The sequence below is a fragment of the Meriones unguiculatus genome, chromosome 12 (genome assembly GCF_030254825.1).
Source record: "Meriones unguiculatus strain TT.TT164.6M chromosome 12, Bangor_MerUng_6.1, whole genome shotgun sequence".
Classification (NCBI taxonomy): domain Eukaryota; kingdom Metazoa; phylum Chordata; class Mammalia; order Rodentia; family Muridae; genus Meriones; species Meriones unguiculatus.
In genome coordinates, this window is record NC_083360.1 from 48,772,379 (window position 1) to 48,790,599 (window position 18,221).

The following is an 18,221-nucleotide window of genomic DNA, read 5'->3' on the forward strand; positions in this document are numbered from 1 at the left end:
CCTGTATTCCTAATTGAGCGAGCGACACACATGTGATTCCGTTTATAATTAGTGCTTTGCGTTTCTGTTCTTCTGTTGGAAACTTGTTTCTGTGCTGTATAGTGTGATATATCACTTTTCAGTTTTCCTGTTATAATAATTGAACAGGCGACACGTTGTGAATTAGTTTACAAATTAGTGCTTTGCGTTTCTTTTCTTCTTTTGGAAACTTGTTCTTGTGCTGTCCAGTGCGATATATCACTTTTCATTTCTTGTGTATTCCTAATTGAGCGAGCAACACATATGTGATTTAGTTTACAAAGTAGTGCTTTGCTTTTCTGTTCTTTCGTTGGAAACTTGTTCTTGTGCTGTACAGTGCGTTGTATCAGTTTTCAGTTTTCCTGTTATAATAACTGAACAGGCGACACGAATGTGAATTCGTTTACAAAATAGTGCTTTGCTGTTCTGTTCTTTCGTTAGAAACTCGTTCCTGGGCTGTACAGTGCGATATATCACATTTCAGTTTTCCTGTTATAATAATTGAACAGGTGACACATATCTGAATGAGTTTACAAAGTAGTGCTTTGCCTTTCTGTTCTTCTGTTGGCAACTTGTTTCTGTTCTGTATAGTGTGATATATCACTTTTCAGTTTTTCTAAAATAGTAATTGAACAGCCGACACGTATGTGAAATAGTTTACAAAGTAGTGCTTTGCGTTTACGGTCTTTCGATGGAAATGTGTTCCTGTGATGTACAGTGTGAGATATCACTTTTCAGTTTTCCTGTATTCCTAATTGAGCGAGTGACACAGATGTGATTCATTTACAAAGTAGTGCTTTGTGTTTACGTTCTTTCGTTGAAAACTTGTTCCTGTTAGGAACAAGTTAGGGTTAGGGTTAGCGTTAGGGTTAGGGTAGGGTTAGGGTTAGGGTTAGGGTTAGGGGGTTAGGGTTAGGGTTCGTGTTATATCAGTTTTCAGTTTTCCTGTTATAATAATTGAACAGGCGACACGTATGTGAATCAGTTTACAAAGTAGTGCTTTGTGTTTCTGATTTCTGTTGGAAACTTGTTCCTGTGCTGTACAGTGCGATATATCACTTTTCATTTCTCCTGCATTCCTAATTGAGCGAGCGACACACATGTGATTCCGTTTAAAAGTAGTGCTTTGCGTTTCTGTTCTTCTGTTGGAAACTTGTTCCTGTACTGTACAGTGCGTGATATCACTTTTCAGTTTTCCTGTTATAATAATTGAACGGGCGACACGAATGTGAACTAGTTTACAAAGTTGTGCTTTGCGTTTCTATTCTTTCAATTGAAACTTGTTTCTTTGCCGTACAGTTTGATATATCACTTTTCAGTTTCCCTGTATTCCTAATTAAGCAAGTGACACACATGTGATTCAGTTTACAGAGTAGTGCTTTGTGTTTAAGTTCTTTTGTTGGAAACATTTTTCTATTAGCAACAAGTTAGGGTTAGGATTAGGGTTAGGGTTAGGGTTATATCAATTTTCAGTTTTCCTGTTATAATAATTGAACAGGCGACACGTATGTGAATTAGTTTACAAATTTGTGCTTTGCGTTTCTCTTCTTTCAATGGAAACTTTTTTCTTTGCCGTACAGTTCGATATATCACTTTTCAGTTTTCCTATATTCCTAATTGAGCGAGCGACACACATGTGATTCCGTTTAAAATTATTGCTTTGCGTTTCTGTTCTTCTGTTGGAAACTTGTTCCTGTACTGTACAATGCGTTATATCACTTTTCAGTTTTCCTGTTATAATAATTGAACGGGCGACACGAATGTGAACTAGTTTACAAAGTTGTGCTTTGCGTTTCTGTTCTTTCAATGGAACCTTGTTTTTCTGCCGTACAGTGCGAGATAACACTTTTCAGTTCTCCTGTATTCCTAATTGAGCCAGCGACACACATGTGATTCAGTTTACAAAGTAGGGCTTTGTGTTTATGTTCTTTTGTTGGATACTTGTTCTTGTTATGAACAAGTTAGGGTTAGGGTTAGGCTTAGGGTAGGGTTAGGGTTAGGGTCATGGTTAGGGGTTAGGTTTAGGGTTAGGGTTAGGGGGTTAGGGTTAGGGTTAGGGGTAGAGTCATATCACTTTTCAGTTTTCCTGTTTAAATAATTGAACAAGCGACACGTATGTGAATTAGTTTACAAAGTTGTGCTTTGCGTTCGTTCGATGGAAACTTGTTTCTTTGCCGTAAAGTTCAATATATCACTTTTCAGTTTTCCTGTATTCCTAATTGAGCGAGCGACACACATGTGATTCCGTTTACAAAGTAGTGCTTTGCGTTTACGTTGTTTCGTTGGTAGGGTTAGGGTTAGGGTTAGGGTTAGGGTTAGGGTTAGGGTAGTGTTAGGGTTAGGTTTAGGGTAGGGTTAGGGTTAGGTTTAGGGTTAGGGTTAGGGTTAGCTTTAGGGTTAGGGGTTAGGGTTAGGGTTAGGGTTAGGGTAGTGTTAGGGTTAGGTTTAGGGTAGGGTTAGGGTTAGGGTTAGGGTTAGGGTTAGGGGTTAGTGTTTTGTGTTTCTGTTCTTCCTTTGGAAACTTGTTCCTGTGTTGTACAGTGCGATATATCACTTTTCAGTTCTCCTGTCTTCCTAATTGAGCGAGCGACACACATGTGATTTAGTTTACAAAGTATTGCTTTGCTTTTCTGTTCTTTCGTTGGATACTTGTTTCTGTGCTGTACAGTTTCATATATCACTTTTCAGTTTTCCTGTTATAATAATTGAACGGACGACACGTATGTGAATTAGTTTACAAAGTAGTGCTTTGCTTTTCTGTTCTTTTGTTCGAAACTTGTTCCTGTGCTGTACAGTGTGAAATATCACTTTTCAGTTTTCCAGTATTCCTAATTGAGCGGGCGACACAAATGTGATTCAGTTTATAAAGTTGTGCTTTGCGTTTAAGTTCTTTCGTTGGAAACTTGTTTTTGTTAGGAACAAGTTAGGGTTAGGGTTAGGGGTAGGGTTAGGGTAGGGTTAGGGTTAGGGTTAGGGTTAGGGGTTAGTGTCAGGGTTAGGGGGTTAGTGTTAGGGTTAGGGTTAGGGTTATATCACTTTTCAGTTTTCCTGTTATAATAATTGAACAGGTGACTCTTATGTGAATTAGTTTACAAAGTTGTGCTTTGCATTTCTGTTGTTTCGATGGAAACTTGTTTCTTTGCCATACAGTTCGATATATCACTTTTCAGTTTTCCTGTATTCCTAATTGTGTGAGCGACACACATGTGATTCCGTTTAAAATCAGTGATTTGCGTTTCTGTTCTTCTGTTGGAAACTTGTTTCTGTGCTGTACAGTGTGATATATCAATTTTCAGTTTTCCTGTTATAATAATTGAACGGGTGACACGTATGTGATTTAGTTTACAAACTTGTGCTTTGCCTTTCTTTTCTTTAGTTGGAAACTTGTTTCTGTGCGGTACAGGGGGAGATATCACTTTTCTGTGTTCCTGTATTCTAATTGAGCGGGCGACTCACATGTGATTTAGTTTACAAAGTTGTCCTTGGCATTTCGGTTCTTTTGTTGTTTACTTGTTTCTGTTCAGTATACTCCGAGATATCACTTCTCAGTGTTCCTGTATCCCTAATTGAGGGCTACACTATTGTGATTTAGTTTACAAACTTGTGCTTTGCCTTTCTGTTCTTTAGATGGAAACTTGTTTCCATGCAGTACAGTGGGATATGTCACTTTTCAGTGTTCCTGTATTCCTAATTGAGCAGGCGACACAAATGTGATGTAGTTTACAAAGTTGTGTTTTGTGTTTCTATTATTTCATTGGAAACTTGTTTCTTAGAAGTACAGTTCGAGATATCACTTTTCAGTGTTGCTGAATACCTAATTGAGCGGGCAACTCACATTTGATTTAGTTTACAAAGTTGTGCGTGGTGTTTCTGGTTCTTTTGTTGGAAACTTGATTCTGTGCTGTATACTGTGAGATATCACTTCTCAGTGTTCCTGTATTTCTAATTGAGTGGGCAACACAAATGTGATTTAGTTTACAAAGTTGTGCTTTGCCTTTCTGTTCTTTAGTTGCAAACTTGTTTCTATGCGGTACAGTGGGAGATGTCACTTTTCAGTGTTCCTGTATTCCTAATTGAGCAGGCGACACAAATGTGATGTAGTTTACAAAGTTGTGCTTGGCGTTTCGGTTCTTTTGTTGGAAACTTGTTTCTGTGCAGTATAGTGCGAGATATCACTTCTCAGTGTTCCTGTATTCCTAATTGAGCAGGCAACACAAATGTGATTTAGTTTACAAAGTTGTGCTTTGCCTTTCTGTTCTTTAGTTGGAAACTTGTTTCTATGCGGGTCAGTGGGAGATGTCACTTTTCAGTGTTCCTGTATTCCTAATTCAGCGGGCGACTCACATGTGATTTAGTTTACAAAATTGTGCGTGGTTTTTCGGGTTCTTTTGTTGGAAACTTGATTCTGTGCAGTATACTGTAAGATATCACATTTCAGTGTTCCTGTATTCCTTATTGAGTGCCCGACTCACATGTGATTTAGTTTACAAAGTTGTGCTTGGTGTTTCTGTTCTTTTGTTTGAAACTTTTTTCTGTGCAATATAGTTCGAGATATCAATTCTCAGTGTTCCTGTATTCCTAAATGGTGGGCGACTCACATGTGATTTAGTTTACAAAGTTGTGCTTTGCGTTTCTGTTCTTTCATTGGAAACTTGTTTCTGGGCTGTCTAGTGCGAGATATCAATTCTCAGTGTTCCTGTATTCCTAATTGAGCAGGTGACACAAATGTGATGTAGTTTAAAAGTTGTCCTTTGCGTTTCTGTTCTTCTGTTGGAAACTTCTTTCTGATCATTACAGTTACTTGATTTCACTTTTCAGTGTTCCTGTATTCCTAATTGAGCGGCAACACAAATGTGATGTAGTTTACAAAGTTGTGCTTTGCGAAAGAAACATTGATAAAAATTAAAGCACATATAGTTCCCCACACATTAATAGTGAGAGACTTCAACACCCCACTCCCAACAAAGGACAGGTCAACAAAACAGAAATTTAAACAAGGAAACATTGTCTCTTACAGAGGTTATGAATCAAATGGACCTAATAGACATATACAGTGCTTTGCCTTTCTGTTCTTTCGTTTAAAACTTGTTTCTGTGATTTACAGTGTGAGATATAACTTTCCAGTGTACCTGTATTCCTACTTGAGTGGGCTACACAAATGTGATGTAGTTTACAAAGTTGTGCTTTGCCTTTCTGTTCTTTCATTGTAAACTTGTTTCTGTGCTGTACAGTGAGAGATATCACTTTTCAGTGTTCCTGTATCTAATTGAGCAGTCGATTCACATGTGATTTAGTTTACAAAGTTGTGATTGGTGTTTCCGTTCTTTTGTTGGAAACTTGTTTCTGTGCAGTATAGTGTGAGATATCAATTCTCAGTGTTCCTGTATTCCTAATTGAGCAGGTGACACAAATGTGATGTAGTTTAAAAAGTTGTGCTTTGCCTTATTGTTCTTTTGTTGGAAACTTCTTTCTGATCATTACAGTGCGAGATTTCACTTTTCAGTGTTCCTGTATTCCTAATTGAGCGAGTGACACAAATGTGATTTAGTTTACAAAGTTGTATTTGCCTTTCTGTTCTTTAGTTGGAAACTTGTTTGTTAGCAGTACAGTAGGAGATATCACTTTTCAGTGTTCCTGTATTCCTAATTGAGTGGGCGACACAAATGTGGTGTAGTTTACAAAGTTGTGCTTCGCGTTTCTGTTCTTTCATTGGAAACTTGTTTATGTGTGCTATAGTGGGAGATATCACTTTTCAGTGTTCATGTATTCCTAATTGAGTGGGCGACACAAATGTGATGCAGTTTTCAAAGTTGTGCTTTGCCTTTCTGTTATTTCATTGGAAACTTGTTTCTATGTGCTACAGTGCCAGATATGACTTTTTAGTGTTCCTGTATTCCTAATTGAGCGGGCTACACAAATGTGATGTAGTTTACAAAGTTGTCCTTTGCATTTCTGTTCTTTTGTTGGAAACTTCTTTCTGATCATTACAGTGTGAGATTTCACTTTTCAGTGTTCCTGTATTCCTAACTGAGTGAGCGACACAAATGTGATTTAGTTTACAAAGTTGTGCTTTGCCTTTCTGTTCTTTAGTTGGAAACTTGTTTCTTAGCAGTACAGTGGGAGATATCACTTTTCAATGTTCCTGTATTCCTAATTGAGTGGGCGACACAAATGTGATGCAGTTTAAAAAGTTGTGCTTTGTGTTTCTGTTTTTTCATTGGATACTTGTTTCTGTGTGCTATAGTGCAAGATATCACTTTTCAGTGTTCATGTATTCCTAACTGAGCGGGCAACACAAATGTGATGCAGTTTAAAAAGTTGTGCTTTGCCTTTCTGTTCCTTCATTGGAAACTTGTTTGTATGTGCTACAGTGCGAGATATGACTTTTCAGTGTTCCTGTATTCCTAATTGAGCGGGCGACACAAATGTGATGTAGTTTACAAAGTTGTGTTTTGCATTTCTGTTCTTACATTGGAACCTTGTTTCTGTGATTTACAGTGTGAGATATCACTTTTAAAGTGTTCCTGTATTCCTAATTGAGCGGGCGACACAAATGTGATTTAATTTACAAAGTTCTGCTTTGCCTTTCTGTTCTTTAGTTGGAAACTTGTTTCTATGCGGTAGAGTGGGAGATATCCTTTTTAGTGTTCCTATAATCCTAATTGAGTGGGCGACTCACATGTGATTTAGTTTACAAAGTTGTGCTTTGCCTTTCTGTTCTTTAGTTGGAAACTTGTTTCTTAGAAGTACAGTGTGAGATATCACTTTTCAGTGTTCCTGTATTCTTAATTGAGCGGGCAACTCACATGTGATTTAGTTTACAAAGTTGTGATTGGCGTTTCTGTTTTTTTGTTGGAAACTTGTTTCTGTACAGTATAGTGCGAGATATCACTTCTCAGTGTTTCTGTATTCCTAAATGTGCGGGCGAAACAAATGTGATGTAGTTTTCAAAGTTGTGCTTTGCCTTTCTGTTCTTTAGTTGTAAACTTGTTTCCATGTGGTACAGTGGGAGATATCACTTTTTAGTGTTCCTGTAATCCTAATTGAGCGGGAGACTCACATGTGATTTAGTTTACAAAGTTGTGCTTGGTATTTCTGTTCGTTTGTTGGAAACTTGTTTCTGTGTGTTACAGTGCGAGATTACACTTTTCAGTGTTCCTGCATTCCTAATTGAGCAAGCGACACAAATGTGATGTAGTTTACAAAGTTGTGCTTTGTCTTTCTGTTCTTTTGTTGGAAACTTGCTTCAGTGTGGTACAGTGCGAGATATAACTTCTCAGTGTTCCTGTATTCCTAATTGAGTGGGCGACACAAATGTGATGTAGTTTACAAAGTTGTGCTTTGCATTTTCTCTTCTTTCATTGGAAACTTGTTTCTATGTAGTATAGTGGGAGATATCACTTTTCAGTGTTCCTGTATTCCTAATTGAGTGGGCGACACAAATGTGATGTAGTTTACAAAGTTGTGCTGTGCCTTTCTGTTCTTTAGTTGCAAACTTGTTCCTATGTGGTACAGTGGGAGATATCACTTTTCAGTGTTTGGTAGTGTCCCTTCTGTTTCTATTTTATGGAATAGCTTGAGGAGAATTGGAGTTAGCACTTCTTTGAAGGTCTTGTAGAATTCTGCACTGAAGCCAGGGCTTTTTTTTGGAGGGGAGACTGTTAATGACTGCTTCAATTTTCTTGGGAGATATAGGGCTATTCAGTCTTTCTACCTGATCTTGGCTTAGTTTTGGTAGATGGAATCTTTCAAGAAAATTATCCATTTCATTTAGATTTTCAAATTTTGTGGCATATAGGCTTTTGTAGTATGACCTAATAATTGTTTGGATTTCCTCAGTGTCTGTGGTTCTGTCCCCATTTTCATTTCTGATTTTGCCGATTTGGATAGTTTCTCTCTGCTCTTTAGTTAGTTTGGCTAAGGGTTTGTCTATCTTGTTGATTTTCTCAAAGAACCAGCTTTTTGTTTCATTGATTCTTTGGATAGTTTTATTTGTTTCTAATTGATTGATTTCAGCCCTTAATTTGATTATTTCCAGCTGTCTGCTCCTCTTGGGTGTATCTGCTTCTTTTTTTTCCAGGTTTTTCAGTTGGGCCATTAAGTTGTTTGTATGTGATGCTACAAATTTCTTCTTGTAGGCACTTAGTGCTATAAATTTTCCTCTGAGCACTGCTTTCAATGTGTTTCATAAATTTGGGTATGTTGTGCCTTCCTTTTCATTGAATTCTAGGAAGTTTTTAATTTCTTTCTTTATTTCTTCCTTAACCCAGCTGTCATCGAGTAGTAAGTTGTTCAGTTTCCATGTGCGTGTCGGCTTTTTGTTGTTTCTGTTGTTGTTGATGTCTCGCTTTAGTCCATGGTGGTCAGATAGTATACAAGGGATTATTTCAATCCTTTTTTATCTTTTGTGGCTTGCTTTGTGACCCACTATATGGTCTATTTTGGAGAAGGTTTCATGTGGTGCTGAAAAGGTGTACTCTTTTGAGTTTGGGTGAAACGATCTGTAGACATCTATTAGGTCCATTTGATTTAGGGATTCTGTGAGTGCTTTTATTTCCCTATTTGGTGTCTCTCTAGTTGATCTGTCCCTTGGTGAGAGTGGAATGTTGAAGTCTCCCACTATTAAGGTATTAGGATCATTGTATGATTTAAGCTTTAATAATGTTTCATTTACGAATGTAGGTGCTCTTGTATTTCGGGCATAGATATCCTCTTTGTGGATTTTTCCTTTGATGAGAATATAGTGGCCCTCCTTATCTTTTTTAATTAACTTGGGTTGAAAGTCTATTTTATTAGATATTAGGATGGCTACTCCAGCTTGTTTTCTGGAACCATTTGCTTGAAAAACAGTTTTCCAGCCCTTTACTCTGAGGTAGTGTTTATCTTTGTTGCATAGGTGTGTTTCTTGGATGCAACAGAATGTTGGATCCTGTTTCCTTAACCATTCTGTTAGCCTGTGTCTTTTTATTGGTGAGTTGAGTCCATTGATATTGATAGATAATAGTGACTAATGCATGTTAGTTCCTTTTGTAATGGAGTCGGTGATCTAACCCTGTTTCATTGCTTGTTTTCTTTTCATTTTTGTTGGGATATTATCTGTATGCCCTGTTTTCTTGGTTGAATTTGTTTTCGTTGGATTGGAGTTTTCCTTCTAGTATCTTCTGTAGGGTTGGTTTGCTGTGTAGATATTGCGTAAATTTAGTTTTGTCATGGAATATTTTGTTTTCTCCATCTATGTTGATTGAAAGCTCTGCAGGGTTTAGTAGTCTGGGTTGACATTTGTGATCTCTTAGAGTCTCCATGATACTTGCCCAGGCCCTTCTGGCTTTCATAGTTTCTGATGAGAAGTCCGGTGTGATTCTGATAGGTCTACCTTCATATGTTATTTGGCCTTTTTCCCTTGCTGCTTTTAATATCTTTTCTTTGTTCTGTAGATTTAGTGTTTTGACTATGATGTGACGTGATGTGTTTCTTTTCTGGTCTAGTCTATTTGGAGTTCTGTAGGCCTCTTGTATATTTATGGACATCTCTTTCTTTAAGTTGGGAAAATTTTCTTCTATGATTTTCTTGAAAATATTTTCTGGACCTTGGAGCCTGGAGTCTTCTTTTTCATGAATTCCTATTATTCTCAGATTTTGTCTTTTCATAGCATCCTTGGTTTCTTGGATATTTTGTGATTGGAACTTTTCTGATTTTACTTTTTCTTTGAGAGAAGTATCTATTTCTGCAAGTGTGTCTTCAGCTCCAGAGATTCTCTCTTCCATCTCTTGTATTCTGTTGGTGATTCTTACTTTTGTGGTTCCTGATCTTTTCTCCAAGTTCTCCAGCTCAAGTTTTTTCTCATTTTGTGTTTTCTTTATTGATTCAAATTCTGTTTTCATGCCTTGCACCATTTCTTTCATGTGTTTGAATTTGGATTCCTGTCTCTCTACGATGGCCTCTATTTCTTTTTTCGTTTCCTTTTTATATGCCACTATTTTTTCCTCTACTTCTGTATCTATTTGTTTGTCTATGTTTGCCTGTGTTTCTTTAAGGATATTGTCTATTTCTTCTTTCTTTGCCTCCAATTGACTGGCCAGCTCTTTGAAAGACTTGTTCATTTCCTCCTTATGAGCCTCAAATAATTGGGCAAGCATGGCTTTAAAATCATTTTCCTGTGCTTCTGCTGAATGGAGTATCCATGGATTTTGGGGTTTGCTGGTGAAGTCATGATGTCCTGATTTATGTTGGAAGTGTTCTTTTGCCTACCCCTGTCCATTGGCTTATCTGACACCTTCCTTGTTTGTTTTTGGATTCTGCAGATCAGACTGCTACGGTCTCTCTCTGGCATCTGGAAAGTTTTTCAGGAAGCTGAGAACTCTCTGCGTGTGCTGAGGACTAGCTGTACCTGTGGGAGGAAAGTACGCAGGCGCAAACGGGGCAAATGCAAGTGTGCGCGCGTGCACACGCGCACGCGCGCGCGCGTGTGTGTGTGTAAGTGTGCGTGGACATGTGTCTCGAGGGACAGAGTGATGGCTAATGTTGAACCCTTGAGTGTGTGGGAGGGGCTCTGCACTGTATACGTCGCAGGCGCTAGTGATGATCGCAGCGCAATTTCTGGCATTAACTGCCTTAATTCCTCAATTAGACCCACAGAGCAGGAACTTCAATGTCCCTAGTGCCCCTCTGTTTCTAAAAGTGGGTATGTGGGTGGGAGGGGGTTGTTCGATGCCTGGCTTCTGTTTTAGAAGAACCCAGGATCTGGGGATCTGCAGATTCTCAAGGGTTCACTCACTTACAGGCAGATCACTTGGCAGAGATCGTGGTATCCGGGGCTCTCTGCTCTCTGGTTTGGCCCTGCTTCTTTGATGTGCTCTGCCAGTTCTGTGCTGCTGTCACTGCCAGGTTCTGAGGTCTTGATGCAGCTGGAGATTTCAGGGTGGTCACATCAGCAGGTATGGGGTAACCAGGCTCTCTGTTCTCGAGTTTGGCCCTGGTTAGTCTTAAACTGGAGGGCTGTTGTGCCCCTCCAGCTCAGTGCTGCTTTGCCGCCAAGTCCCGCTGTAACTGGAGACTGGGTCGCTAGTCCTGATGCTTTCTGGGAAGTCCTGGGGTCTCTTCACTGTGCTCTCCAAGCTTGGGAGGCCCAGCGCCTGGTGTGTCCAAGTTGTATGACGTTTCTGCCTGGTTTTGGTGAGTATATAGTGTATTCTCTGTCACTGTGGGATTGGGTGGGCTGTACCGTCAGTGATCGCGATCCTGCGGAGCTAGAATGGTGTCTAGCAGATTCGTGCCCTGGGAGGATGGTGCAGCCGCCACACAAATCTGGGACTCTGGGACATGTACTGCTGGCTTTTGCCTGCCGCTAAAGGGCTTGGGGCTCCGCCTCAGTGACTGTATACCCCAGGCAGTTAGGTCTGCACTGAGAAAGACAAGTCAGCCTGCTGTGCCAAGGAGGAAGGAGGTCTGGGGGAGGGGAGTGCGGAGAGATCAAAGGATTGTTTCTCTCCTTCCCCAAACAAGTCCCCAGGTGACCCAAGACCAAAGTTTTCACCTCCTGCGATGTTCCCTCTTGTTTAGAAAGCCTCACCTATGTTTTCCTGGGTTAGAGGTCCTTCCATTCACCAACTCAGAAGTTCAGGTATTCTACTGCTCAGAAACTGTGTGCGCTAGTCGCCATCTTGGCTCCGCCCTGGAAGTGGGTTTTTATGTGCTCCCAAGTCATGTCGTAGGAAGCATGTTTTTATGTGTTCCGGAGTCATTTCGTTGGACGCAGGTTTTATGTGCTCCTGAGTCATTTCATTGGAAGCGGGTTTTTATGTGCTGTGTACACATTTCGTTGTAAGCGGGTTTTTATGTGCAGTATAGACATTTCGTTGAAAGCGGGTTTTTATGTGCTCGTGAGTCATTTGTTTGGAAGCAGGTTTTTATGTGCAGTGTAGACATATCGTAGGAAGCGGGTTTTTGTGTGCTCCTGAGTCATTTCCTTGGAAGCGGGTTTCTAAGTGCTCCTGAGTATTTCTTTGTAAGCGGGTTTTTATGTGCTATGTAGACATTTCGTTGGAAGCGGGTTTTTATGTGCTCCTGAGTCATTTCGTTGGAAGCAAGATTTTATGTGTTCCTGAGTGATTTCAATGGAAGCAGGTTTTTATGTGCTGTGCAGACATTTCGCTTCAAGCGGGTTTTTATGTGCAGTATAGACATTTTGTTGAAAGCGGGTTTTTATGTGCTCATGAGTCAATTCGTTTGAATCGGGTTTTTATGTGCTCCTGAGTATTTCGTTGTAAGTGGGTTTTTATGTGCTGTGTAGACTTTTCGTTGGAAGCGGTTTTTTATGTGCTCCTGAGTATTTTGTTGTAGGCGGGTTATTTTGTGCTATGTAGACATTTCGTAGGAAGCAGGTTTTTATGTGCTGCAGAGACATTTCGTTGGAAGCGGGTTGTTATGTGCTCATGAGTATTTCGTAGGAAGTGGGTTTTTATGTGCTCCTGAGTCATTTCATTGGAAGCGGTTTTTTTTTGTGTGTGCTGTATAAACATTTCATTGCAAGCGGGTTTTTATGTGCTCTATAGACATTTCGTTGGAAGCGGGTTTTTATATGCTCCTGAGGCATTTCATTGGAAGTGGGTTTTTTTTGTGCTGTATAGACATTTCGTAGGAAGCAGGTTTTTATGTGCTGCAGAGATATTTCGATGGAAACGGGTTTTTATGTGCTCCTGAGTCATTTCGTTGGAAGAGGGTTTCTATGTGCTCCTGAGTATTTCGTTGCAATCTTGTTATTTTGTGCTGTGTAGACATTTCGTTGGAAGCGGGTTTTTATGGGCTCCTGAGTCATTTCTTTGGAAGCGGATTTTTATGTGCTCTGGAGTAATTTCGTTGGAAGTGTGTTTTTATGTGGTGTATGGACATTTCGTGGAAATGGGTTTTTATGTGCTCCTGAGTATTTCGTTTGAAGCAGGTTATTTTGTGCTCTCTACACATTTTGTAGAAGCGAGTTTTATGTGCTCTGGAGTCAATTCGTTGGAATCGAGATTTTATGTGCTGTGTAATCATTTATTTGGAACTGGGTTTTTATGTGCTCCTTAGTATTTTGTTGTAAGCGTGTTTTTATGTGCTGTGTATACATTTCTTTGGAAGTGGGTTTTTATGTGCTCCTGAGTATTTCGCGGGAAGCGTGTTTTTATGTGCTCTGGAGTTATTTCGTTGGAAGTGGGTTTTTATGTGTTGCAGAGACATGTCTTTGGAAACGGGTTTTCATGTGCTCCTGAGTCATTTCCTTGGAAGCGGGTTTTTATGTGCTGCAGAGACATGTCTTTGGAAACGGGTTTTTATGTGCTCCTGAGTCATTTCGTTGGAAGCAGGTTTTTATGTGCTGTGTAGACATTTTCTTGGAAGTGTGTTTTTATGTGCTGTGTAGACAGTTCGTTGCAAGCTGGTTTTGATGTGCTCCTGAGTCATTTCCTTGGAAGTGGGTTTTTATGTGCTCCTGAGTCATTTCATTGGAAGCGGGTTTTTATGTGCTAAAGAGACATTTCTTTGGAAACGGGTCTTTATGTGCTCCTGAGTCATTTCGTTGGAAGCAGTTTTTTATGTGTTCCTGCGTATTTCGTTGGAAGCGGGTTTTTATGTGCTGTGTAGACATTTCATAGGAAGAGGGTTTTTATGTGCTGCAGTGACATTTTGTTGGAAACAGGTTTTTATGTGCTTCTGAGTCATTTTGTAAGCGGGTTTTTATGTGCTGTGTATTCATTTCATTGGAACTGAGTTTTTATGTGCACCTGAGTATTTCACTGGAAGTGGGTTTTTATGTGCTCTTGAGTCATTTTGTTGGAAGCAGGTTTTTATGTGCTCCTGAGTCATTTCGTTGGAAGTGGGTTTTTATGGTCTGTGGAGTCATTTTGTTGGAAGTGGGCTTTTATGTGCTCTGGAGTCATTTCGTTGGAAGTGGGTTTTTATGTGCTCCTGTGTATTTTGTTGGAAGTGGGTTATTTTGTGCTGTGTAGACATTTCGTAGGAAGCCGGTTTTTATGTGCTGTGTAGTCATTTCGTTGGAAGCAGGGTTTTTAATGTGCTCCTGAGTATTTTGTTGTAAGCAGGTTTTTATGTGATGTATAGACATTTCGTTGGAAGATGGTTTTTATGTGCTCCTGAGTGTTTTGTTGGAAGTGGGTTTTTATGTGCTCCTGAGTCATTTCTTTGGAAGCGGGTTTTTATGTGCTGCAGAGACATTTCTTTGGAAAAGGGTTTTTATGTGCTCTTGAGTCATTTCGTTGGAATCGGGTTTTTATGTGCTCCTGAGTCATTTCTTTGGAAGCGGGTTTTAACGGCTTTGGAGTCATTTCGTTGGAAGCGAGTTTTTATGTGCTCTTGAGTCATTTCCTGCTCCATCTGCTTTGCCCTCCTGTGTGTTAGAATTATATGTGGGCACCATCAGATCAACTTTATACTGAGACTTTATACTGAGACTTTATACTTGGAGTAGACTTTATACTTGGCTCGAGAATTCCATTAACTGAGGTAGTCACGGCGGTGCGCAATGATGCAGTGGCTGCGAAAATATTGTTTCTCAAACAATTGAGCATGGCTTCTGGGCCTGGGGACACCTGGCTATAATACCAAGACTGGAAGACTGAAGCAGGAGGAGTTGGAGGCCAGCCTGGACCACAGATGTTTGTCTCAAACAAGTAAGGAAACTAACAAACAAATAGGCCTGGGGGATCTCAGTAGTAGAGCACCTAGTCTGTAAGGCCTTAGGCTCAAGTCTATTCTTTGTTTTTTTCCAAGATAGGGTTTCTCTGGTTGTCCTAGAACCCACTCTATAGACCAGGCTGGCCTCGAACTCACAGAGCTCCACCTGCCTCTGCCTCTTGGGCTTGAAGGCGTATTCCTATACTGCTAGGCTAAGGCTTATTCCTTCATACTGGGGGAGGGGTCCCAGGCAGCAATCATCACATAGCAATTCCTCTCCTAGAAGTGTACCTAAAATAACTGTAACCAAGGACTCAAGCAGGTGTTTGTGCATGAACACACAGCCGCCAATGATGCAAATAACCCATTCGTCCACTGACAGATGAGTGATAAAATGTGACATAGACATACCTTAAAGAGGAAGGGCATTTGACATGTGGTAAAACCATGCCTGACCTTTGATGATGTTGTGCTAAGTGATAAAAGGCATGCACCAAAGGACAAGTGTATGGTCCCACTTATGTGCCTGGTGCCCATGGAGGCCGGAAGAGGGTGTTGGGTTGTCTGTAACTGCAGTTGTAAATGGTGGTGAGCCACCATTTGGGGGCTGGGATTGAATGCGGGTCCTCTGCAAAACGGACCCAGCAAAACAAGCATTCCTAAAAACTGAGCCATCATTTCTCTAGCCCCATAAAAACGATACATTTTATGTCACCAAAATGGAATGGTGTCAATTGTTAAGTTGACAGAATCTAGAATCACCTGGAAGATGGACTTCTGGACATGCCTGTGGGAGATATTCTTGACTGTGTTAACTGAGGTGGGAATGCCTGCCCACTGTGGGTGGAGCCATTCCTTGACTGGGATCCTGATTTGGTTAACACAGGTTCTCAACCTTCCTAATGTTCCAGTGATGATCTCCAGCCATAAAGTTATCTTTGTTGTTGCCTCATAACTGTAATTTTGCTACTATTATGAATCCTAATATAAACATCTGTGTTTTTCGATGGCCTCAGGCAACCCCTGTGAAAAGGTTGTTAGACCCCAGGGGGTCGTGACCCACAGGTTGAGAACCACTGGTCGAACAGGAGCCCGGCAAAGGCCTGTATTCATTATCTTCCTGACTGTGCCAGATAGCACGCCAGCTGCTCCGAGTTCCCTGCCAGGGTGGACTTGTACCCTTGAACCATGAGCCATAATAAAGCCTTTCTCCCCGAAGTCGCTTTTGTGCACGTATTCTAGCCCAGCCACAGGAAACGTAACAAAGACAACACCATTATAAAAAGTGAAGGAGGAGGCTGTGTGGACAGGCGAATTCAGACTCCTGTGGAAGACTTCCTCACAGCAGGTTCTCATGTTCAAGGTGGTGTTTCCTGCCTCTGGCCACAAAGCCTGAGGCCCTGTGTGTGAATGAGTTTGGTCAGTAGGTTCCTTCCATGTCTGTCTGAGGGGAGACGCCTCAGGGAAATGAAAATGGTTTGTCTTCTGATTCCACAAATGCTCAATGGTCTAGCCATATCCTGTAGGGACAAGTTTTAAAAAAAGGAGGGAGGGTCCCTGCCTTCAAGTGACAATGGCAGAATTGCTTAAAGAACAAAACCCAACACAACAGAGTGTTCACGGGGCTCGTGAGAGTCCACTGCCAGTTTCCCTCCTCCAGCTGTGCGCTCCAGATGTTGTGTGATCAGTTTAGAATCTGCCACATTGGCAATATTTACACAAGGGTGAGCAGGTGCTTCAGATGTGGGAATTAGCGCGCCCACCCCGCTCTGCCAGTGACCGGCTGGCCAGGTGATCCTGGACCTCACTTCACACCCTAACAGGCCTAACTGGAGCAGTCCCTTTCTCATTCCTCTGCTGGGCAGAAGCATGATTCAATCCTTGGGGCAGGGTGTAGGTTGCTATTTGTTATTAAATTATTATTGTTATTAATTATTGTTTGAGACAGGGTCCCATGCGAGTACAAGCTGCCTTCCTACGTACTGCATTGGCTGGGCTAGCCCTGAGCCACTGGCCCTCTGGCCCTTGTTACATGCAAATGCTGGGATACATCACTGGTTCCTGAGGTGTGTGCGAGTGTGCTCGTGCGCACACGAGTGTGCCCACATTGCTGGAGGCCGAAGCTAAGGCCTTGTGTCTCAGCCCTCGTGAGTTGGTCTTGGCTGATAGTCTCTCTTCTGGTAACTGTTGATAACTTTTCCATCCCCCCCAGCTGGCACCAGAACCGGCCCAGGCTGGAGCGTGACCCACCATCACATCATCCCGGATGTAACTTCATATACACTCATGGTAGAGGAAGGGGAAGGAGGTACCTGAAGCACCACGAAGCTAGTTGTTACATTGTTTACAGGTGACTGTCTGGCCTGGAGTGGCTGCTAATGGGAGGATTGTTTTACTACAAATGACTTTCAGCTATCAGCAGCTGCTGAAATTTAGGAAGGCAGAAGGGGAATTGGGAGGAATGGGGGACTAGTTCTGGATTTGCCTCCCAGTCTGTCATGGCTGATTATTCGGCTTTAGGTCACTAGTCTATCTCTGGTCCTCGGTCTCTCCATTTGTAAATATGAAGATAAGGACACGGCCTGGGTGTATTAGACGCTCCAGGGAGCTAGTGGAGAGGAAGTGATTGTGCGGTCTGCTAAGGAGCACTTATCATCCAACACAACTGATCAACTCAGCTCTGGAAAGGCTGGTGGCTCTGGCAAGGCTTAGCATCCATTTTCCTCCTCTTCCGAAATCAAAGAACTCCTGTTTTAGGAAGCTGGTTGCAACCCAGGGGTGAAGCTGTGGCCAACGAGGTGCAAGCATGCAGGCTGTGTGGGTGCGTGGCACATACGTCATGCTACTAAAATGTCACATACTGTTTAAATTCACCAAGAACTAGAGAGGTGAGGCGGGAACCCTGGTTCCAGGCCTAAGCATGTTTGTCTTACAGTGTCCTCCTCCAAGACCTCTTATCTTGAAATGGGAGCCCTTTGTCCCCAGACCTGTGAGCAGGGGAAAAAGAGGACAGCAAAACAGCCCAGAGTGTGGAAATACCACGTCCTTGAGGACAGAAGGAGTGTACTCACGCCAGATTGGACGCAAGTCATTCCCAGACACCCTCTTCCCCACAAAGCAAGAGACATTGTTGTGGGTGTAAACATGTTTTTGTTTTAATCCCAGGAGCTGGGTGTGGGACTGATTCAGACGGTCCAAAGCAGCAGACTATTTGCCTCATGCTGGCTCTAAGAGGGACTTTTTGCCAGCTACAGATAGTTCAGATCTGAGATCTCTGGAGAGGGAATAAAGGCCAGAGCCCAGAGAGCAGGGGTGGGGCATGCCACTCCCCCACCCCCGGGCTCCTGTTGCTGTTGGTGCAGTCAGACAAGAGCTCCTGAAAAGAGAATTGGACTTGCTCCAAGGACCCTAACCAGCATCTAAGAGAACTGCTCCCCCTTTCCCACTAGGGGTTTCTCTCTCCTACGTGTTGTTGGGGTGTTGGAAGGGATCAGGGTGGAGTAGGAGAAAAAGATAAGAAATGTAAATAGAAGAGG